This window comes from Rhinopithecus roxellana, chromosome 11 (genome assembly GCF_007565055.1).
Source record: "Rhinopithecus roxellana isolate Shanxi Qingling chromosome 11, ASM756505v1, whole genome shotgun sequence".
NCBI lineage: Eukaryota > Metazoa > Chordata > Mammalia > Primates > Cercopithecidae > Rhinopithecus > Rhinopithecus roxellana.
This window is the reverse complement of record NC_044559.1, coordinates 403680-424545: the sequence shown is the minus strand read 5'-3', so window position 1 is coordinate 424545 and position 20866 is coordinate 403680. Positions and strand designations below refer to the sequence as shown.

The 20866-nt window shown below is 39.6% G+C and overlaps 1 pseudogene; it reads left to right on the top strand.

Annotated features, from left to right (window-relative positions):
* Positions 1-3266: 3266 nt before the first annotated feature.
* LOC104675963 overlaps positions 3267-20866 on the top strand; it is a 51790-nt pseudogene continuing 34190 nt past the window's right edge.

The following is a 20866-nucleotide window of genomic DNA, read 5'->3' as shown; positions in this document are numbered from 1 at the left end:
AAACTTTGTCTCAAAAAAAAAAAAAAAAAAAAAAAAAAAAAAAAGAAAAGAAAAAAAAAAGAATAGCTGTGATGGTAAACTTGACTTGGTCATAGGGTGTCCAGATCAAACATTACTTATGGGTGCATCTATGGGGGTATTTACAGATTAGATTAGCATTTGAATCAGTGGACTCAATAAAGCAGATTGCTGTCCTCATGTGTATGGACATCATTCAATCCACTGAGGGCCTGGATAGAACACAAGGCAGAGGAAGGAGGAATTAACCCATATTTTCTGCCTCATTATTGAGTTGAGACATTTCATTTCATCCTCTCCTGTCCTTGGACTGGAATTTACACCATTGGCTTCCCTGGTTCTCAGGCCTTTGGACTCATACCAGAATTACACCACCAACATTCCTGGATGTCCAGCTTGCAAATGACAGATTGTGAGACTTCTTAGCCTCCATAATCATGTTAACCAATTTCTCATCATCAATGTGTCTTTCTCCCTTACTCCCTGCTACTGGTTCTGTTTCTCTGGAGAATCCTAATACACTGGGAATAAACATTTCCCCAAGCCCATACTATAGATGTATATTAGTGTTTTTTTCAATCTTTTCAAATCTTAAACTTAAAAATATTTTATTTATTTACGATTTCCCCCAATTGGAAACAACTTGCATATCCCTGGGCTGGGGAATGGATAAGGAAACTGGTAAATCCATACCAAGAAATAGGAGTCAGCAATGTCAGAGGTGATACACTCCTCTTCAAAAAGTTTTAGTTCCCTGTTCTTTGTTGCTTAAGACCAACTTCCTTGTACTTCCTTGTCTCCTAGCTACCTGTTCTGTAAACAACCTTCCTGCCTTTGCCATGCCCAGACAAGTCCAGATATGCCTTCCTGCCTAGTAATGGACAATCCTCCTTCCTTCCTGCCTAATAGACCCTATTCAATTTTAAACCTTAGCCAATCGAGTTAGCTTAGATTGTGAGGTCCAACCCCAGCCAATGGAGAAGGGACACAGAAGTGCTAGGAACTGTATCAGGGATAACATCCCCTGCCCTAGCCCTCTCGGTGTACTCTTGTGATCGTGACTGGCGCAAGCTGCACCATTCTGCAGAAGTAAATTTGCCTTGCTAAGGAATTTTCTGCCTATGCACTGGTTTTCTCTGTGGTACCGGGCACTTGTTTCTAACAGCAGGAAAAACAAACAGAGGTATTGGTACAGAAAACAACACAGAAGGATTTCAATTGCACTGTATTAAGAGATACCAGATTCAAAGACTACATAGTGTATGATTCCATTTATATAATATTCTAAAAAAGGCAAACATATAGGCCCAAAGAATAGTGGTTGCAAGAGGCTAAGAGTGGTGAGGGAATCTGACTTAAAAAGGTAGTATAGAGGAATTTTATTGACAGATGAAACAATTTTGTATCTTGCGTGTGGTGGTGGTTACACAAATCTATGCATTTTCAAAACTCATAAAATTATGCACCAAATAAAGAACTTTTCAGTATATAAAGCATACATTTAAAAATGTAAATTTCAATAAATGTTTCACATACTTTTACTCAAATATTTGCATTTTTTTTTTTTTTTTTTTTTGAGATGCAGTCTCACTCTGTCACCATGCTGGAGTGCAGTAGCGCGATTTTGGCTCACTGCAACCTCCACCTCCCAGGTTCAAGCAATTCTCCTGCCTCAGCCTCCCGAGTAGCTGGGACTACAGGTGCACACCACCACGCCCCACCTAATTTTTTGTATTTTCAGTACAGAAGGAGTTTCACCATGTTGCACAGGATAGTCTCGATCTCTTGACCTCATGATCTGCCCGCCTCAGCCTCCCAAAGTGCTGGGATTACAAGTGTAAGCCACCACGTCCGGCCTCATTTGCATTTCTTTCAATTCTCGTAATAGACTTAAAAAGTTTTGCTGGAATGGAGTTGCTTATTTTTCTGTGTTATAAAAGGTAACTGATATTAAATTTATAGTTTCTGTCTTTGGCATTACATCTCTTTTTGTTTTTTTTTGGGACAAGGTCTCACTTTGACACCCAGGCTGTAGCACAGTGGTGCCATGATGGCTTACTGCAGCCCGGGGCTCAAGTGATCATCCAACCTCAGCTTCTTGAATAGCTGGGATCACAGGCGCCTGCCTACATGCCCGGCTGTTATTTTTAATTTTTTGTAGAGATAGGGGTCCCACTATAGTGCCCAGGCTGGTCTTGAACTCCAAGGATCAAGTGGTCCTCTTGCCTCTGCTTCCCAAATTGCTGGGATTACAGGTGTGGGCCACTGTGCCTGGCCCACTTGTCAATTTTCAAAAATTTATACTCGTTTAGTGGTTTAAATGTTTGAGTATTGTATACATGTGAGAGTTTATTATGTGTGATCTATGTATACCTCTATATTCCAAATTGCTCGGAATGACATGCTCTTTGGAATACTCCATTCTTTCTCTCACTGTTTTGAGATGCTGTATTTACTACACATTAAAGCATACTCTTAATCATGGTGTCTTATTTCCACGGAGCAGGTGCCAAACTACGTTGAATAGAGCAATATTATATAGACAGATAGATACAGATATTTCTTAGGCATTTTTTTCCTGCTTTTTAAAACGTATACTGGGTGTTATTTAGGTTTTTACTTATTCCAGATAAAGTTGAGAATGCTTTTGTAAAGTACACAATACACTAAAGATCAAAGAGAAAAAATACACTCAAAAATTTGTTGATACTCTTTTAGGGATTTTGTCTTCCTAAGAAAGGTACAGATGGACTAAATGTATTTCCATTTAGTCAAGCAATTTTAATGTCACAGAGGAAATAATATGCGACATTTATTTTCTTCTTTCGGATTATTGTAGCTCAGTCAGAAAATCGTTACTGCTTTAACGATTTTGATGAAGTAGCTTTCCTGTGGCACCTCCCCTTTTTCCCGCTCCCAAAGAATCGCAGATAGTGTCCAAGTCTTTTTGTATCGATGAGATCTACTTCCTAACATTTAAAGTGCAACTGACACGCAGCTGAACTTTTCTTGACGCCTCTGTGTCTAAACTGCACACACGCTGCACACAGACCTCCCCGGCAGTGCACTCCTTTGGGGCGCCCTGGGAGCCAGGGCTGCAGGAAGCTCCTGCACCAACTCCAACCGCATCTGCCCACTGCCTAGCGGGGCACCTATCAGCCAATCCCGAAGGGCTGCTCGCGGGGCCTCACGGGAAAGATAGTTTTCAGGTTGGGCGCCAACACCGTCAGGCTTTGCGCGCGAGCTGCGCGCATGCCTTGTCCACCGTCTACCTGTGCCTTTCTGCCTTTCCTTTTGTTTTTCTTAGGTTTTGCGTGGGAGGCGGTCGCGCGATTTCAAGGGTCTACCAGCTCTTCTACGGCGAATGCAACCCGATAAGAGAGTGAGATAAGCCTGGGCGGGTTGGGCAGGGAGGGCGAGGGGGCCCCGCCGCGACTTCGGGGCGGGCGGCAGGGGGCCGGTGCCAGGTGGCGGGGAGGAGCCCCAGGGACCTCACAGGGGAAGCCGGGGACGGCAGGGCTGCAGCATGTCTGTCAGGACGCTAGGCCTGTTCCTTAAAGGCGCAGTCTCTGTCCAGAGCGGGCTACACCGCGTGTGTCGCCCCCGTTTGTAGGGGCTGCAGAGGAGGGCATGTGCGCTTGCGTGGTCAGTGCGCTGAGCGTTGCCGGAGGGGCAGTTCTTTGGTCAAGCGGGAGCGGGTGTGCTAGGGCGCGACCGTACCTGAGCGGGGAAGGGCGAGTGCAGTGGCCCACCCCACCGACCGACTCCGTTCCACGTTCTGCATTCATCCTCTTTAGATTCCGAACTGCCCTCCAGTCAGGTCCATCACTGCATCTTGGTATTTGCTGTTCCTCTGTCCTGACTTGGTCTAGCACTCAGGAAAGATCTTCAAGAATTACCTAATTTTGGCTTGGCGCCGTGGCCCTCGCCTGTAATCCCAGCACTTTGGGAGGCCGAGGCGGGTGGATGACTTGAGGTCAGAAATTCGAGACCATCCTGACCAACATGGTGAAAGCCTGTTTCTACGAAAAATACAAAAAGTAGTCGTGCGTGGTAGCGCATACCTGTAATCCCAGCTAGTGAGGTGGAGAATTGCTTGAACCCGGGAGGCGGAGGTTGCAGGTAGCCGAGAACGCACCATTGCACTCCATACTGGGCACCAAGAGCAAAACGCAGTCTTGGAAAAAAAAGCAAACAAAACCTAATTTTGCCTCATTTGTTACAAGAAAAATAATTTTTTTTGTTTTTTTTTTTGTTTGTCAAGGTTATTGACTTGTTCAGGATCACAGTTAGTAGGGAAGACTAAGTCACATCTGACCCCTAAGCCAGTAGTCTACTTTTCCATACGCGTCAAAGCAAGTTTAAAATATCCCTTTGAGAAATAGCAACAAAGTTAGATGAAGAAATTAAATTTTTTTCTTTGAAGCACTGCTGCTTATGGCTTTCTGTGGAGTCACTCACCAGAGGTTAACATTACTGGGAAAATCAATAGCTTAGTCCTATTTTTTATAATGGTTTTAGTGTTAATGTTCCTTCATTAAATATATTGTTAACTTGTTTGGCCAATATTATCATTATACATTTTTTGTGAACACCGAGGGAGACTGAAATCCTTAGGAAGCAAATATTTACTTTCACCCAGTGAAAAATCTTGTGCCCAAGAGCTGCATAATTATGTTGGAGTTATATTAGGTTGATCTTTCACCATTTCTACCGCCTATTCCAGAGTGTCAGAGGACATTGATATTCTCCCAGAGGGAGCATTTTACCTAGTGGGTGTGTATGGCTTCTTCGGGCAGAAGAATCAGGGGGTTGCCAGGCGGGCCAAATCTTTCATGATCCCATTCCTCTTTTTCTGACTCAGCTGTATCTTCAGAGTTGTCTCCGTCTTTCCAAGAACAGAACAAAATGAACAAGGTAAGTTGTTTATTTAATTCCCTACTTTGTTTTGCAGTGGACTTTGTGAAATTTGTAAGAGTCAATATGGTGATTTTTTTTGTTTTTTTTTGTTTTTTTTTGTGTGAGATGGAGTCTCGCTCTGTTACCCAGGGTGGAGTACAGTGTCTCCATTTTGATTCACTGCAACCTCTGCCTCCTGCGTTCAAGCAATTCTGCGTCAGCCTCCCGAATAGTTGGAGCTGCCGGCTCACGCCGCCAGGCGTGGCTCATTTTTTGCACTTTAATAGAGACGGGGTTTCACCATGTTGCCCAGGCTGGTCGCGAACTCCTGAGCTCAGTCAGTCTGCCCGCCTTGGCCTCCCAAAGTGCTGGGATTACAAGCGTGAGCCACTGTGCCTGGCCAAGAGTCAATATGTTAAGATGAGAAATTAGTAATAGATAAAAATTAAACTTCCCAGAAAATATAAAGTAACAGATCAATAGCAGGGCCAAGTTCGAGTCAATAAATTGAGCTTCATATGTTTCTTATGTTTTCAACAACCATGGCAGAAAGGAAGACACTGGATACGGACAGACTGACTCCTCTAAAGACACAAAGACTTCCTGGCAGATACCTTTTTTGGTCATAACATAGGAACCTATAGTGAATAACCTTCCAGTGATAACCCTGAAATGAGTGCAGCCTATTGAGTCAAACTGCTTTCTTAATTTTTATTTTACACAGGTTCCAATTTTCTTTTGGATGTAGTTCAATTTTTTTGATCAATAAATTAAAATGTATTTTAATTTTAATTAATTTATTTTTTTATTTTTTTTGAGACAGAGTCTCGCTCTATTGCCAGGCTGGAGTACAGTGGTGCAATCTTGACTCACTGGAACTTCTGCCTCCAGGTTCAAGCGATTCTCTTGCCTCAGCTTCCCGAGTAGCTGGGATTACAGGCATGCGCCACCATGCCCAGCTAATTTTTGTATTTTTAGTAGAGACGGGGTTTCACCATGTTGGCAAGGTTGGTCTCAGTCTGCTGACCTAGTGATCCACCCACCTCGGCCTCCCAAAGTGCTAGGATTACGTATTTTAATTTTTAATGAATCTTATTTCTACATGTGTAGCAGATAGATAGAAAACCCCTTAAATTTTAAATATAGAACTTAATAAATTATTACAAATCCATGGTGCAAATAATGAATACATAGGTCAAAACAAACATTGCCAGCACTCCTGAAGCTGCCGTCTTGTCCCCCTCACAATCCCAACACCTCCCTGCTCATTCACTCATTTCCATTTAATCTGTGGCTTCAGTGGGAGAGTTGAGTAGTTGTGACAGGAACCTTTTGGCCTGCAAAGCCCCAAATTTAATGATGTCTGATTTTTTTTTTTTTTTTTTTTTTTGGGAGAGAATCTTACTCTGTCACCCAGGCTAGAGTGCAGTGATGCGATCTTGGCTCACTGTAGCCTCTGCCTTCAGGGCCCAAGGGATTCTCCTGGCTAAGTCTCCCAAGTAGCTGAAATTACAGGCATGTGCCATCACACCTGGCTAATTTTGTATGTTAGTAGAAACGGGGTTTCACTTCGCCAGGCTGGTCTTGAACTCCTGTCCTCGTGATCCACCTGCCTTCGCCTCCCAAAGTGCTGGGATTACAGGTGTGAGCCACGGTGACTGGCCAAATATTTAATGTCTGAGTTTTTACAGAAGAAGTTTACCAATCTCTAGATTAGTTTATTAAGTTTATTTGTTGGTGTTGTGTACTATTTCAGATGACTTTTCCTGCTTTGAGGTCATGAAGATAATCTCTTTTGTTATCTTTTAAAATATTTATTGTTTTGGCATTCACATTTACGTCTCTTTCATTGGAATGAGTGTCTACTTTTGTATGAGATAGATGTCAGATTCCTTTTTTCATACGGTTAATGTAGAATTATTTTTGAAAACACCATCCTTTCCCCACTGTTTTACATTGTGATATTTGTCATCAATTATGTGTTCATATATGTCTGTGTGTTTTTTGGACTATGTTCTGTTGGTTGGTTGTGCCAGTACCACACTTGGTGAAATATCTTAGCGTCTACTAGCGGGTTTAACACATTTTTTTCTTCAGCAATATCCTGGCTCTTCCTAGTTCCTTGCATTTCCATACAAATGTTGTTAGTATTCATAAAATAACTTGCTGAGACTTTCTTTGGGGTTGAATTGAGCCTATATATAAATTTGGGAAGAATTACTCACCTTTTTTTTTGAGACAGTGTCGCCCAGGCTGGAGTGCAGTGGTGTGATCTCAACTCACTGCAACCTCCACCTCCTGGGTTCAAGTGATTCTCCTGCCTTAGCCTCCCGAGGAACTGAGATTACAGGCACCCACCACCACGCCTGGCTAATGTTTTTGTATTTTTAGTAGCGACGGGGTTTCACCATGTTGACCAGGCTGGTTTTGAACTCCTGACCTCAAGTGAGCCACCTGCCTTGACGTACTAGAATTACAAATGCGAGCCACTGTGCCTGGCCTCCAGTTCCATTCTTGATTATTTTCTTTCTTCAGTTTTCTGAAAACCGTCTGATTTTCTCTTGATGTCTTTGAACACCACTATATTATAAATGTCTCTGTAGTCCTTGTTTCATTCTTGATTTTCATATTATGCTTCATTTTTTTTTTTTTGAGTTGGAGTTTTGCTCTTATTACCCAGGCTAGAGTGCAGTGGTGCCGACCTTAGCTCACTGCAACATCTGCCTCCCAGGTTAAAGGGTTTCTTCTGTCTCAGCCTTCTAAGTAGCTGGGATTACAGGTGCCGGCCACCACACCTGGCTAATGTTTTGTATTTTTAGTAGAGATGGGGACTCCTGACCTCAGGTGATCCACCTGCCTCAGCCTCCCAAAGTGTGGAGATTATAGGCGTGAGCCACGGCACTAAGCCTATGCTTCAAATTTAATATATTTAGGACGTTTCTTGCTAGAGTACTGTGCCCCACTTATTTTGCCCTAACTTTTCCTGGTTTACATGGTGGCCCTAGTATCTGGGCAGCTGTTCATGGGGATAGGCAGAGGAAACATTTTTTTTCTTAATGAATTGGTGACCACATTTTGTTGCTCTGTCTCCTATTATCTGTGCCCTATTTGCATCCTGGTTTCTTCTACAGTAGTTTATGTAATGTTGTTTTATCCTTTGCCGTTCTCAATAGAATTGGTTCTGTAAACAAAACCTGGTCACGTAATTTCAGTATATGCTCACTTCTCATCTTTGGCTCTCCCTTTTTCACAGCAGTGATCCCTAAAAGATGTACCCTAGAGGATATCCAGAACAATCCTATTGGATGTCTTCTCCTATGTACTCCACAGATGTTTCAAGTATAATACTTCCAAAATCTTTCCATTTTCTACACATCCTTATTATTGTCTCTGAATTAAAGGATTAGAACCCAGAATGTGTATTGTGATGAAGAAAATGTCAGGCTCTTTTTTGCATTTTTAAATCCAAATGAGAATTAAATTGGAATTCATAATAAATGTACTGACAATTTATTTCTGTGATTTGTAAATATAAATCTGTAGTTCTCAGTAATATTCTTGAAAATGGTAAATGAACAAATACTTTGGAGACCATTGGTCTAAAATTACTCTATAACCCATTTCCTTGACTTTTTTTCTCAAGATAGCACCAGGCCATCTCCTGTGCTGTCTGCCCTTTTGTTGATGTCTGCATTGTGTTGGAGGCCCTCACCTTTGCTTGTATCATGGCCCCATGCTTATGAAGAACGTAACAGAGTGTTCTTCATAATTTAACCAACAGCTATACTTCCTCAGTTAAGCTCAAAACAGAGATAACTTTGCTCCTAATATTAGTCTATTGTATTTGTACTTTCACCTTAGCACTTGTAACATGTTACCACATATATTTTCTTATCACTCTGTGTGTTCGTTGAACACAGGAAGATTTTTATTAATCTTAGTATTTCCAGCAGTGATGATAGTTCCAGGTACATTGCAGGAACTTGATGATTTCTTTTGCATGAATTAATATCTTAATGCATTAATGGCAGAATATTTCTGTTACGATTTCTTTTTTTCCCTAAAAGTACAAAGCAAAACAAATATTCTGTGAATAATAATCATGATAAGGATTAGCTCATACTTCTTTTTTCATGCCACCTAATTCTGAACATTTCAGGTAGAACAGAAGTTTCAGGGGTCAGTATCATTTAAAGATGTGACTGTGGGCTTCACCCAGGAGGAGTGGCAGCACCTGGACCCTAGTCAGAGGGCTCTGTATAGAGATGTGATGCTGGAGAACTACAGCAACCTTGTCTCAGTGGGTAAGGTCTGTTCACTGTATCATTCTAAATAGCATTTGTTTATTCTTTTGATTGTGAAGCATATGGGCAGTCTGTATAGTTTAATGATATTTAAGGTTAGGCTTCAGGAGTCAAAGTTGATTGATCACCTCTGAGCACCAGAAGATACTTGTGTTCACCTCTCCAGTGAAAATGTTCTCCTGGCAACTTGAAGCAGCCCCAGAAGCTTCTTCCTGCTTCAAAGGCCTGAGTTCTAGACTGCTTGGTCCAAATCCTGAATTATTTCCTGTTTACAGGGTATTGTGTTCACAAACCAGAGGTGATCTTCAGGCTGGAACAAGGAGAAGAGCCATGGAGACTAGAGGAAGAATTCCCAAGCCAGAGGTTTCCAGGTGAGTTAATATGTACTGCACAGAGTCACATCAGGGGATTTGTTGTTTCCCAGTAGTTTCCAATTCAGGGATTGGCAACTTTGGGACATTTTTCAAGAGCATCTCCATAGGGGTCCTAACCTGTGGAAGTGATGGAGAATACCTAAATCAAACCTCCAGACACTACTCACAAAATTCCTCCTTTTTGAATCATTTTTTTGAATGTTTACTATTCTTACACCTGTCAATAGTTGAGTCTTTGCCCACCTCAACTTTACTGTTGTTTTTCTTGGTTATCATTTTTCTTAAAGCGCTTTCAGTGTCCCACCTTACCTCCATTGTTTTGTGTTTATTCTGTTGTCAGAATTTTTTATACACTCATTTTTAAACTCAACAAATAATTTTTGAGTACTTGCTGTGTGCTGAGAATATAATGATGAAAAACATTAGGCTGGGTGTGGTAGTTCATACCTGTAATCCCAGCGCAGGTCAAGGCAGGCAGATCACTTGAGGTCAGGAGTTTGAGAACAGCCTGGCCAACACGGAGAAACCCTGTCTCTACTAAAAATACACAATTAGCTGGACGTGATGGCACGTGCCTGTAATCCCAGCTACTTGAGAGGCTGAGGCAGGAGAATCACTTGAACCCGGGAGGCAGAGGTTGCAGTGAGCTGAGATTGCGCCACTGCACTCCAGCCTGGGAGACAGAGTGAGACTGTCTCTCAAAAATAAGTACATAAATATAAAAAATAAAATAAAATATTATGTCTCTAAGTATATTATGTATACTTATATGTATATGTATATTAAATGTTCTGTGGTTTTGAAGACACTGATAGAAATTAAAGGAAGTTAGATTGGCTGAATGTGGTACTTTAAGAAACAGTCAGGGGAAGCCTTAATGAGGTCAACATTAGAGCAGAAACTTGAATGAAATGGCTATGTGAGACATGAGGATTCTGCCCCTTTTCAGCAGGGGTAGTTGCAGCTTCTAGCCTTGGACAGGAATGTGCTTGGTGGTTTTCAGGAATAACCAAAAAGTCACAGTGGCTGAAGGGAGGGGTTGATTGGAGGCAGCTGGAGTCCAAAGGTGAGTCTATCATAAGCCTTACTCAGTTAATTTTATTTTTAATTTAGTGGTGGATTTTCAGCAGATGAGCAACATCTGATTTATATTTCTATAAGATCTTTCTCACCTCCTTAGAGGAAATATTAGGCATGGCATAGGGCATAGAGAGCGCATTAAAGGCCTGTGGTAATTTTTCTTATGAATGATTTTGGTAGCTTAGACAAAGCCAGAAGGCAGGAGGGAATGGGATGAGGTTTGATTCTCAGTATTTGGAAAGTGGGGCAATAACATAAGAACTAACATTTGTAACATCAGAAGGAAGGGAAAGAGGTGTTTAAAGTATTTGAAGAAATAATGGCTGGACCTTCTCAAATTTAGCAAAAGATATAAAACTATACATTCCCGAGTCTGAAGTAACATCAAATAAGTTAAGTCCATGGCAAACTCACACTGTAATTAAATTTTTGAAAATTAAAGACAAAAATTTTCAAAGTAACCAGAGAGAAACAGCACATTCTTTACAGGGAATGACGGTGGGTTTCTCTTCTGAAACTGTGGTGGCTGGAAGGAAGTAGTATATTTTCTCAAGTACTGAGAGGAATGCACTATCAAATAAAAAATCTGTATCTTTTGAAACTATATTCATGAATAAAGGGGAACTAGAGGCATCATTGGACAGCGAAGCTAAGAGAAAATGTTGCTAGCAAACCTACCTTTAAAAATTGACTAACAGTTCTCTAAATAGAACAGAAATAACACAAGAAGGCTTGGAATGCAGGAAAGAAAGAAGATTGGAGGTTGGCAAAAATAGGGATAAATATATTTTTCTTATGAGTTTCTAGAATCATTTTTGATGGTTGCAGCAAAATGCTCTGTATGTAGGGGAAACACTTAAGACAGTTACATTTTAAAAGTGGGGAGGGTAAAGGGGCCTAAGTAGAATGAAACTTGATACATTTAACTTGAAGTGGTAAAATGCCTGATAGAGTGTGATAAGTTACATATGTACATTTTTATACCTAGAACAACTACTGAGAAAACTATAAAATGTGGTACACTTAGAAATACTGTAAATAAACCAACATGGAATCTAAAGGAATATTTAGGTAACTAGTAGGAAAATAAGGAAAAAGGAACAGATGAATGGAAAACAGAAAACAAATAGCAGCCTAGCAGAGCAATATTTACCTTAAATGTAAATGAGCAAAGTACACTAATTAAAATATAAATTGGCAGAGTGGAAAAAACATAAAACATGATTCTAAAATTTTTAATTTTTGTGAGTACATAGTAGGTGTATATATTTTTGGAGTATAGGAGATGTTTTGATACAAGCACTCAATGTCTGGTAATCACATTAGGGTAAATTGGGTGTCTATTCCCACGAGTATTTATCTTCTGTGTTATAAACAATCCAGTTATACTCTTTTAGTCATTTTAAAATGTACAATTAAATTTGACTATAGTCACCCTGTTGCGCTAGCAAATATTAGGTCTTATTCTTTCTTTCTAACTTTTTTTGTGTCCTTTAACCATCCTCACCTTACCCCCACCCTACCCCACTACCTTTCCCAGCCTCTGGTAACCGTCCTTTTACTTTCTACCTCACTTCCACGAGTTCAGTTGTGTTGATTTTTAGCTTTTACAAATAAATGAGGTCATGCAAAATTAACATTCTGTGCCTCCATTTCCATCTACTTTGTTGCATATGACAGGATCTCTCATTCTTTTTTATGGCTGAATGGTACTCCATTGTGTATATGTACCACATTTTCTTTATCTGTTTATCTGTGAATGGACACTTAGCTGCTGTGGACACTTAGCAGATCTTAGGTGTTGTGAACAGTGCTGCAGTAAACATAGGAGCGGAGGTATCTCATTGATGTACTGATTTCTTTTCTTTTGGGTATATACCTAGGAGTGGGATTGCCGGATCATATGATAGCTCTATTTTTAGTTTTTTTCAGGAACTTCCAAACTGTTCTGTTTCAGCCATATGAAGTGAAAACCATACTCTGTAAGTGCTCACGTGACTCTTCCTGTGAAACTGCTGCTTTTGTGTAGATAGTTGTCAATTTTAGTCTTCCTGCAGGGGAGTGGGTATGATTGGTGGCGTTCTCTATTCCACCATCTTGTTCCACCCATCCTAAAAATGTTTTTTTAGGAAACTCATAACATAGTGAACAACATAGGTTGATAAAGTATATAAAAAGATAAACTGTACAAACATTAATCAAAACAAAGAGTGACACTATTAATATCAAATACAGTAGACTCCAGAACAAAGAAAATTATTAGACAGAAAGAACATTATGTAATGATAAAAGGATCAATCCAACAAAAATGCAACGATCCTAAATGTGTCTCTAGCAAACCTCAAAGTACACAAAACAAAACTGAGCTGAAAAGAGAAAAGCACATTTTAAATTGTAGTTGGAAAATTCACTCTTAGCAATTGGTAGAATTACTAGCCATGATTACTGGCAGATATAGAAGAACAGGACAGCAACATCAGCCAACAGGACTGAAGCAACATTGTAGAATAGTGCTCAGCAAGGCCGGGTGCGGTGGCCCACACCTGTAATCCCAGCACTTTGGGAAGCCGAGGTGGGTGGATTGCTTGAGGTCAGGAGTTCAAGAGTAGTCTGGATAACATGGTGAAACCCTGTCTCTACTAAAAATACAAAAATTAGCCAGGCATAGTGGCGCATGCCTATAGTCCCAGCTACTTAGGAAGCCAAGGCAGGAGAATTGCTTGAACCGGGAGGCGAAGGTTGCAGTGAGCCAAGATTGTGTTACAAAGCTTAGGTTACAGAATGAGAATATATCTCAAAAAAAAAAAAAAAAGAATAGTGCCCAACAACAGCAAAATACAATTTTTTTCTCAAGTGTCCATGGAATATTCAGAAAGATAGACCATATCCTGGGCCATAGATAAGCCTTGGCAGATTTAAAAGAATTGAAATCATTCTGAGTATGTATGTTTTCTGGCCATAATGAAACCAAGCTACAAATCAGTAATAGAATGACAATAGGAAAATATTTAATCATTTAGAAATTAAACATCAGAGTTTAAATAAATAAAGTCTGGAGTGAAGAAGAGGCCTCAAATTCAATAGTAGAAGCGCATAGACTTAATGAAAATGAGACCATACCATATCAATATTTGTGGGAGGTAGCTAAAGCAGTGCTGGTAGAGAAATGTATAGCACTAAATACTAACATTAAAGAGAATAGGTCGCAAACCCATAATTGACTTTCTATGTTAAGGAACTAGCAAAGAGCAAAATAAAACACTGTTAAGTAGAAGGAAGAAATTAATACTGGAAGCAGAAATCAGTAAAATTGAAAATATGAAAAAGTAGAGAAAACTAATGAAACTTATGGTTTTTTTTGGAAAAAATCAATAGAATTGATAAACATCTAGCAATATTGATTTAAAATATAAAATGAGATGACAAATCATCAATATCTGGAATGAAACAGGGAATATCAATCCGCCATCCATTTAACAGTATAATAAGGGAATCATGTCAACAACTTTATCCTCATAAATATGACAACATAGGCCAGGTGTGGTGGCTCATGCTTGTTACCCAGCACTTGGGGAGGCCAAGGCAGGTGGATCACCTGAGGTCAAGAGTTCGCGACCACCCTGGCCAACGTGGTGAAACTCTGTCTCTACTAAAAATACAAAAATTAGCCTGGTGTGGTTGTGCATGCATGTAGTCCCAGCTACTCAGGAGGCTGAGGTAGGAGAATGGCTTGAATCCAGAGAGTGGGAGGTTGCAGTGAGCTGAGATTGTGCCATTGCACTCTAGCCTGGGCAGCAGAGCAAAAACTCTGCCCCTGTGCCCCCCCAAAAAAATGACAACATAGAAGAAATGTACCAGTTCTTCAGAAACTACAAACTATTACAACTCAATCAGGGTGATACAGATAATTTGAATGACCCATAGGTTTTCATAAAAGTTGACATAATTTGAATCAAAGAATTTAAATTTTAAATAAAAACCTCCAAAAAACCAATTTCCGAATACAAGAGAGTTGTAGTCCTCACTAGAGAATTCTACCCAACATTTACACAAGAATTAATGGTGATTTTACACAATATTCTCAGAAAATAGAAGCGGGAATATTTATTTATTTACTTACTTATTGAGATGGAGTCTTGCTCAGTCACCCAGGCTGGAGTACGGTGGTGTAATCTTGGCTCACTGCAACCTCTGTCTCCCGGGTTCAAGTGATTCTCCTGCCTTAGCCTCCTGAGTAGCTGGGACTACAGGCGCATGCCACCATGCTCGGCTAATTTTTGTATTTTTACTAGAGACGGGGTTTCACCGTATTGGCCAGGCTCAAACTCCTGACCTCGTGATCCACCCACCTCGGCCTCCCAAAGTGCTGGGATTACAGGTGTGAGCCACCGCGCCCAGCCAAGAGGGAACACTTCTTAACACATTTAAAAAATTATTTTGATGCCAAAACCATACAGACAGTACAAAAATTATAAAACTACAGACCTATGCCTCCCATAAATTTTGTAGCAAAAATCTTTAACAAAATACTAGCAAATAGAAAAGAGTCATGTAAAAAGTATACACCATAACCAAGTGAGATTTACTTGAGTTATGCAAGCAAGGCTGGTTTAACATTCAGAAATCAATCAGTGTGATTAACCCACCATAGGCTAAAGAAGAAAAATTACGTAACATCAGTTAATATAGAGAAAGCATTTGACAAAATGCAATATCCATCCATGATAAAAACTCTCCATACTAGACATTGAGAGGATCTTCCTCAATTTGATAAATGAACATGCACAAAATATCTATAGCAAATATATTTGCTGGTAAGATGAATGCTTTCCCTGTAAAACTGGGAACAAGGCAAGGATGTTTGCTCTTGCCACTCTTACTCATTATAGTACTGTAACTTCTATCAAGCACAATGAAGCAAGAAAATGAAATAGAAGTCATACACATAGAGAAGAAATAAAACTGTTTATATTTACATACGACATGATTGTATATGTAGAATATTATAAGGAATCTTAGAAAATAAAAACTTCAGGCCAGGCACAGTGGGTCATGCCAGTAATCTCAGCACTTTGGGAGGCCGAGGTGGGTGGATCATCTGAGGTCAGGAGTTGAAGAGCAGCCTGACCAATATGAAGAAACCTTGTCTCTGTTAAAAATACAAAATTAGCTGGATGTCGTGGTGCATACCTGTAATCCCAGCTACTCAAGAGGCAGGAGAATCACTTGAACCTGGGAGGCGGAGGTTGCGGTGAGCTGAGATCATGCCATTGCACGCCAGCCTGGGCAACAGGAGCGAAACTCTGTCTCAAAAACAATAACAACAACAAAAAATGAAAACCTCCCAGAATGAATGAATGATTTCCAAAAAGTTTCAGGGTCCAAGATGAACACATATAATCAATTTCTCTCCACTAACAACGAACATATGGAAATCTAAATTAAAAACATAATACCACTTATTCCATAGGAAATTAAATACTTTGGTATAAATTGAACAAAATATGTGTAGGACTTTTGTGTCGAAAATTACAAAATGCTGATGAAAGAAATGAAAGAAATGCAGACACATGGTCTCTTGATAGGTTGGAAAACTCAACTTAGTAAGTATGCCATTTCTTTCCAAATTGATCTGTAGGTTTAATGGCATTCCTGTCAAGATTCCAGTAAGGTTTTTCTCAGCTTTAAATAAACTTATTCCAAAATTTTTATAAACAGTCAAAGTCATAAACAGTTGAAACAATTTTGAGAAAATTTTTCTCAAAAGTTTTGAGAAAAAGAATAGTAGGAATTACTGTATCCAGTGTTAAGGCTTATTACATTAGTCTCCCCTTTTCTGTGGTTTTCCTTTCTGCAGTTTCAGTTACCTGAGACCAACTGTGGTTCAAAAATATTAAATAGGAAACTTCAGAAATAAATAATTCCTAAGTTTAAATTGCATACTACTGTGAGTAGCATGATGAAATTTTGCACTGTCCTGTCCCAGGACATGAGTCAACCCTGTGTCCAGCATACTCAGGCTGTATATGCTACCCATGAGTTAATTACTTAGTAACTGTCTTGATTATTTACTATCACGATATGTGTTCAGGTAACCCTTATTTTACTTAATAATGGCCCTAAAGAGCAAGACTAGTGATGCTAGCATATTGTTACAACTTTTCTCTTTTATGATGTTGTTAATTTCTCCCTGTCCCTAATTTATAAATTAAACTTTATCATAGGTTGGTATATTTAGGAAAAAACACATAGTATTTATAGGGCTCAATACTATCTGAGGTTTCAGGCTTCCACTGGGTGTCTTGGAATGTATCCCCCTTGGATAAGGAGTGACTACTGTATGTATATATTAGTGGCTATAATAAGTAAGAGGACAGGATGTTGGTAGAATATACACATAAGTAGAACATACACATAGAACAATGGAAAAGAATAGAAAACCTCAATATTGATTATGCTGTTATAGACTACATGTTCACATCTCCCCAAAATTCATATGTTGGAGCCCTCACCCCCAGTGTGGTGGTGTTTGGAGATATGGAGCCCTTGGGAGGTAATTAGGGTTACAGTAGGTCATGAGGGTGAGGTCCTCAAGATGAGGTTAGTGCCTTATAGGAAGAGTAAGTGAGCTTGCTCGCTCTCCATGTGCATAGAGGAAAGGCGATGTGAACATACTGTGGCCATCTGTAAGCTGGGAAGAGGCCCTCACCAGGCCCTGGCCATACTGGCATCCTGATCTCAGACTTCCAGCATTCGGAACCGTGAGGAAATAAACTTCTGTTGTTTAAGCCACACAGTCTGTGGTATTTTGTTATGGCAGCCGAAGCTAAGACATTTGACAAACTGTTGACACAAATGCAAAAGAAATTCAGTCAGTTATTCAGCAAATGATGCTGGAGCATTTTAACATTATCTTGTTTTGTGTGTGGCAAAATATATGTGACATGAAATTTTCCATTTTAACAGGTTTTAAGTGGCATTGCGCTCACAGTGTTGTATAGCCATTACCACAATTTCTAAAACATTTTCATTATTTCAAACAGAAACTCTATTGCCATTAAGCAGTAACTACTCATTCCCCCCTCCCACCAGTCTATGGTAACCTCTTATCTAGTTTGTCTCTGTGAGTTTTGACTGTTGTGAATATTTCATGTCAGTAGTGTGACAACATTTGGCCTTTCATGTCTGCCTTATTTCACTTAGCATGATGCTTTCAGCTTTCATCTGTATTGTCTGTATTGTAACAAGTATCAAGACTTTCTTTTCTGGCTGTTTAATCCATTCATCTGTTGATGTACACTTGGGTCGTATACCTTTTGGCTGTTGTGAATAATGCTTCCGTGAACACTGGCATATCATCTGCTCAAGTTCCTGTTTTCAGTTCTTTTGGATATAAACCTAGGAGTAGAATTGTTTTATTGAAGTGTATTTCTTTTAGCATTTTGGGGTACCACTGAATTATTTTTAATGTGTGTGTATGTATATAGATAGATAGATAGATAGATAGATAGATAGATAGATAGATATTTGTTTTTGAGACAGAGTCTCACCCTGTTGCGCAGGCTGGAGTGCAGTGGTGCGATCTCGGCTCACCACAACCTTCGCCTCCTGGGTTCAAGTGATTCTCCTGCCTCAGCTTCCCGAGTAGCTGGGACTACAGGCTCGTGCCGCCGTGTCCGGCTAATTTTTGTGGTTTTAGTAGAGATGGGGTTTCACCATGTTGGCCAGGCGTGTCTTGAACACCTGACCTCAGGTGATCCACCTGCCTTGACCTCCCAAAGTGCTGGGATTACAGGCCTGAACCACTGCACCCAGCCTTACTTACTTTTTCTTTTGTTGTTCATGCATTTTATGTCATAGGTGAGAATCCATCAACAAAACCAAAGTTTTCCTTTAAACATTTTATTGTTTTAGCTCTTATATTCAGTTCATTTTTGTACATAGTCAAAGTAGGGATCTAACTTTATTTTCTAAGTTTATTTTCATGTGGAAATCCAGTTGACCCAGCATCATTTTTTGGTCGTTTGTCATCATTCCAAGCAGAAACTCTATCGCCATTAAGCGGTAACTACTCATTCCCTCTTCCCACCAGTCTGTGGCAACCTCTAATCTGTTTTGTCTCTGTGCGTATGACTGTTGTAAATATTTCTTGTCGGTAACGTGACAATATTTGGCCTGCATCAACTGAAAGAAAAGGCTTTTCTTTCTCCCAGTGAATAGAATTGACACCCTTGTCAAAAATCAGTTAGCCACAGGCAGTGTATTTTTGGGCTGTCACTTGTATTCCGTTTGTCTGTATGTCTATACCTATGCCATGACCACACTGTTTGGATTACTGTAGCTTTCTAATAAGTTGTGAAATTGGACATTTTGAGTCCTCTGACATTGTTCTTGTTTTTAAAAATCGTTTTGGCTATTCAGGGCCCTTGTAATTCCATGTTACTTTAAGGATCAGCTGTTTATTTTGGTAAAAATGCTGATGGAATTTTGATAGGGATTGTGTTAAATCTGTAGATCATTTTGAATGGTATTATCCTTTTAACAATACGACATCTCTCAAACTATGACCATGAGATACTGTTTCCTTTATTTATGCCCTCTTTAATATTTTTCATCAGTATTTTGTAGTTTTCAGTGTACAAGTCTAGCACTTTCTTGGTTAACTTTGTTTCTAGATAGTACTTTATTCTTTTAGATGGTGCTATAGATAGAATTGTTTTCTTAATTTTCTTTTCAGATTGTTCTTTGCAGGTGTGTAGCAACACAACTGATTTTTGTTTGTTGATGTATCCTGCAACTTTGCAGAATTCATTCATTAGCTATAGTGTCTTTCTTGTAGATTGTAATCTATCTTTAGGATAATGTCACCTGTGAGTAGACATAGTTTTATATCTTCCTTTGCAGTGGATGCCTTTCTTTTTCTTGCTTGGCTGGAACTTCTACTGCAGTGTTAAATAATACTGGCAAAAGTGGGTATTTTTGTCTTCTTCCTGATGTTAAGAGGAAAGCTTTCTTTCATCAGTGAATATGATGTAAAGCTGTGAATTTTCCATAAATGCACTTTACCATGTTGAAGAAGTTCTATTCTGTTTTGTGTTTTCTGAATGTATTTATCCTGAAAGGGGGTTGGATTTTGTCATCTGCCTTTCCTGCATCAACTGACATAATCATGTCCTTTTTTTACTTATTTTATTAACGAAGTGTATTACATTGATTTTCTTTCTTTCTTTCTTTTTTTTTTTTTTTAACATTGATTTTATTATGTTGAACCACACAAACATTTCCAGGATAAGTCCCCCTTGGTCACTTGGTCATGGTACATAATCCTCTTAATATACCATTAAATATATTTTACTGATATGTGTGTGTGTGTGTGTGTGTGTGTGTGTGTGTGTGTAGCTTTGTATCTGTATTCATATGTATCATTCATTCATTCATTTATTCATCTGCATTTTTATTTTTTATTTTTTTAAGAGACAGAGCCTCACTCTTGCCCGGGCTATAGTGCAGTGGCACAAGTATGGCTCACTGCAGCCTTAAATTCCCAGGCTCAAGTGATCCTCCCCATTCAGCCTCCTGAGGGTACTACAGATGTATACCACCATGCCCACTATGCCCAGCTTTTTTTTTTTTTTTTTTTTTTGTGGAGACAGGGTCTCACTATGTTGCTCATGCTGGTCTTGGACTCCTGGCATCAAGTGATCCACCTTGGCCTCCCAAACCTCTGGGATTACAGGTACTATCCACCATGCCCAGCCTCAGTCTAAAACTATTAACTGTAAGAACTGTCAGTTTCTCCCTTGCATTCTGTCAGTGTTTGCTTTACATGTTTCAGGATGCTGCTTGGTACATATATAGTTATAATTTTTATAGCTTACTGATGGAACGACCCTTTATTCATATATAGTATCCTTCTTTATCTCTTGTAACAGCTTATGTCTTAATCTATTTTGGGGGAAATTAGTATAGCCACTCCAGTTCTCTTTTGGTGGCTGTTTTCATGGAATATCTTTTATCAGCCTTTCAGTTTTAATTTATTTGTGTCTTTGGATCTAAAGTCAGTTTGTTTTGGACAATATGTAGTTAGATCATGTTTTTAAAAAATCTGTTCTGAAGCTGGGTGGTTCACACCTGTAATCCCAGCAGTTTGGGAGGATCTCTTGAGCCCAGGAGTTGGACACCAGCCTGGTC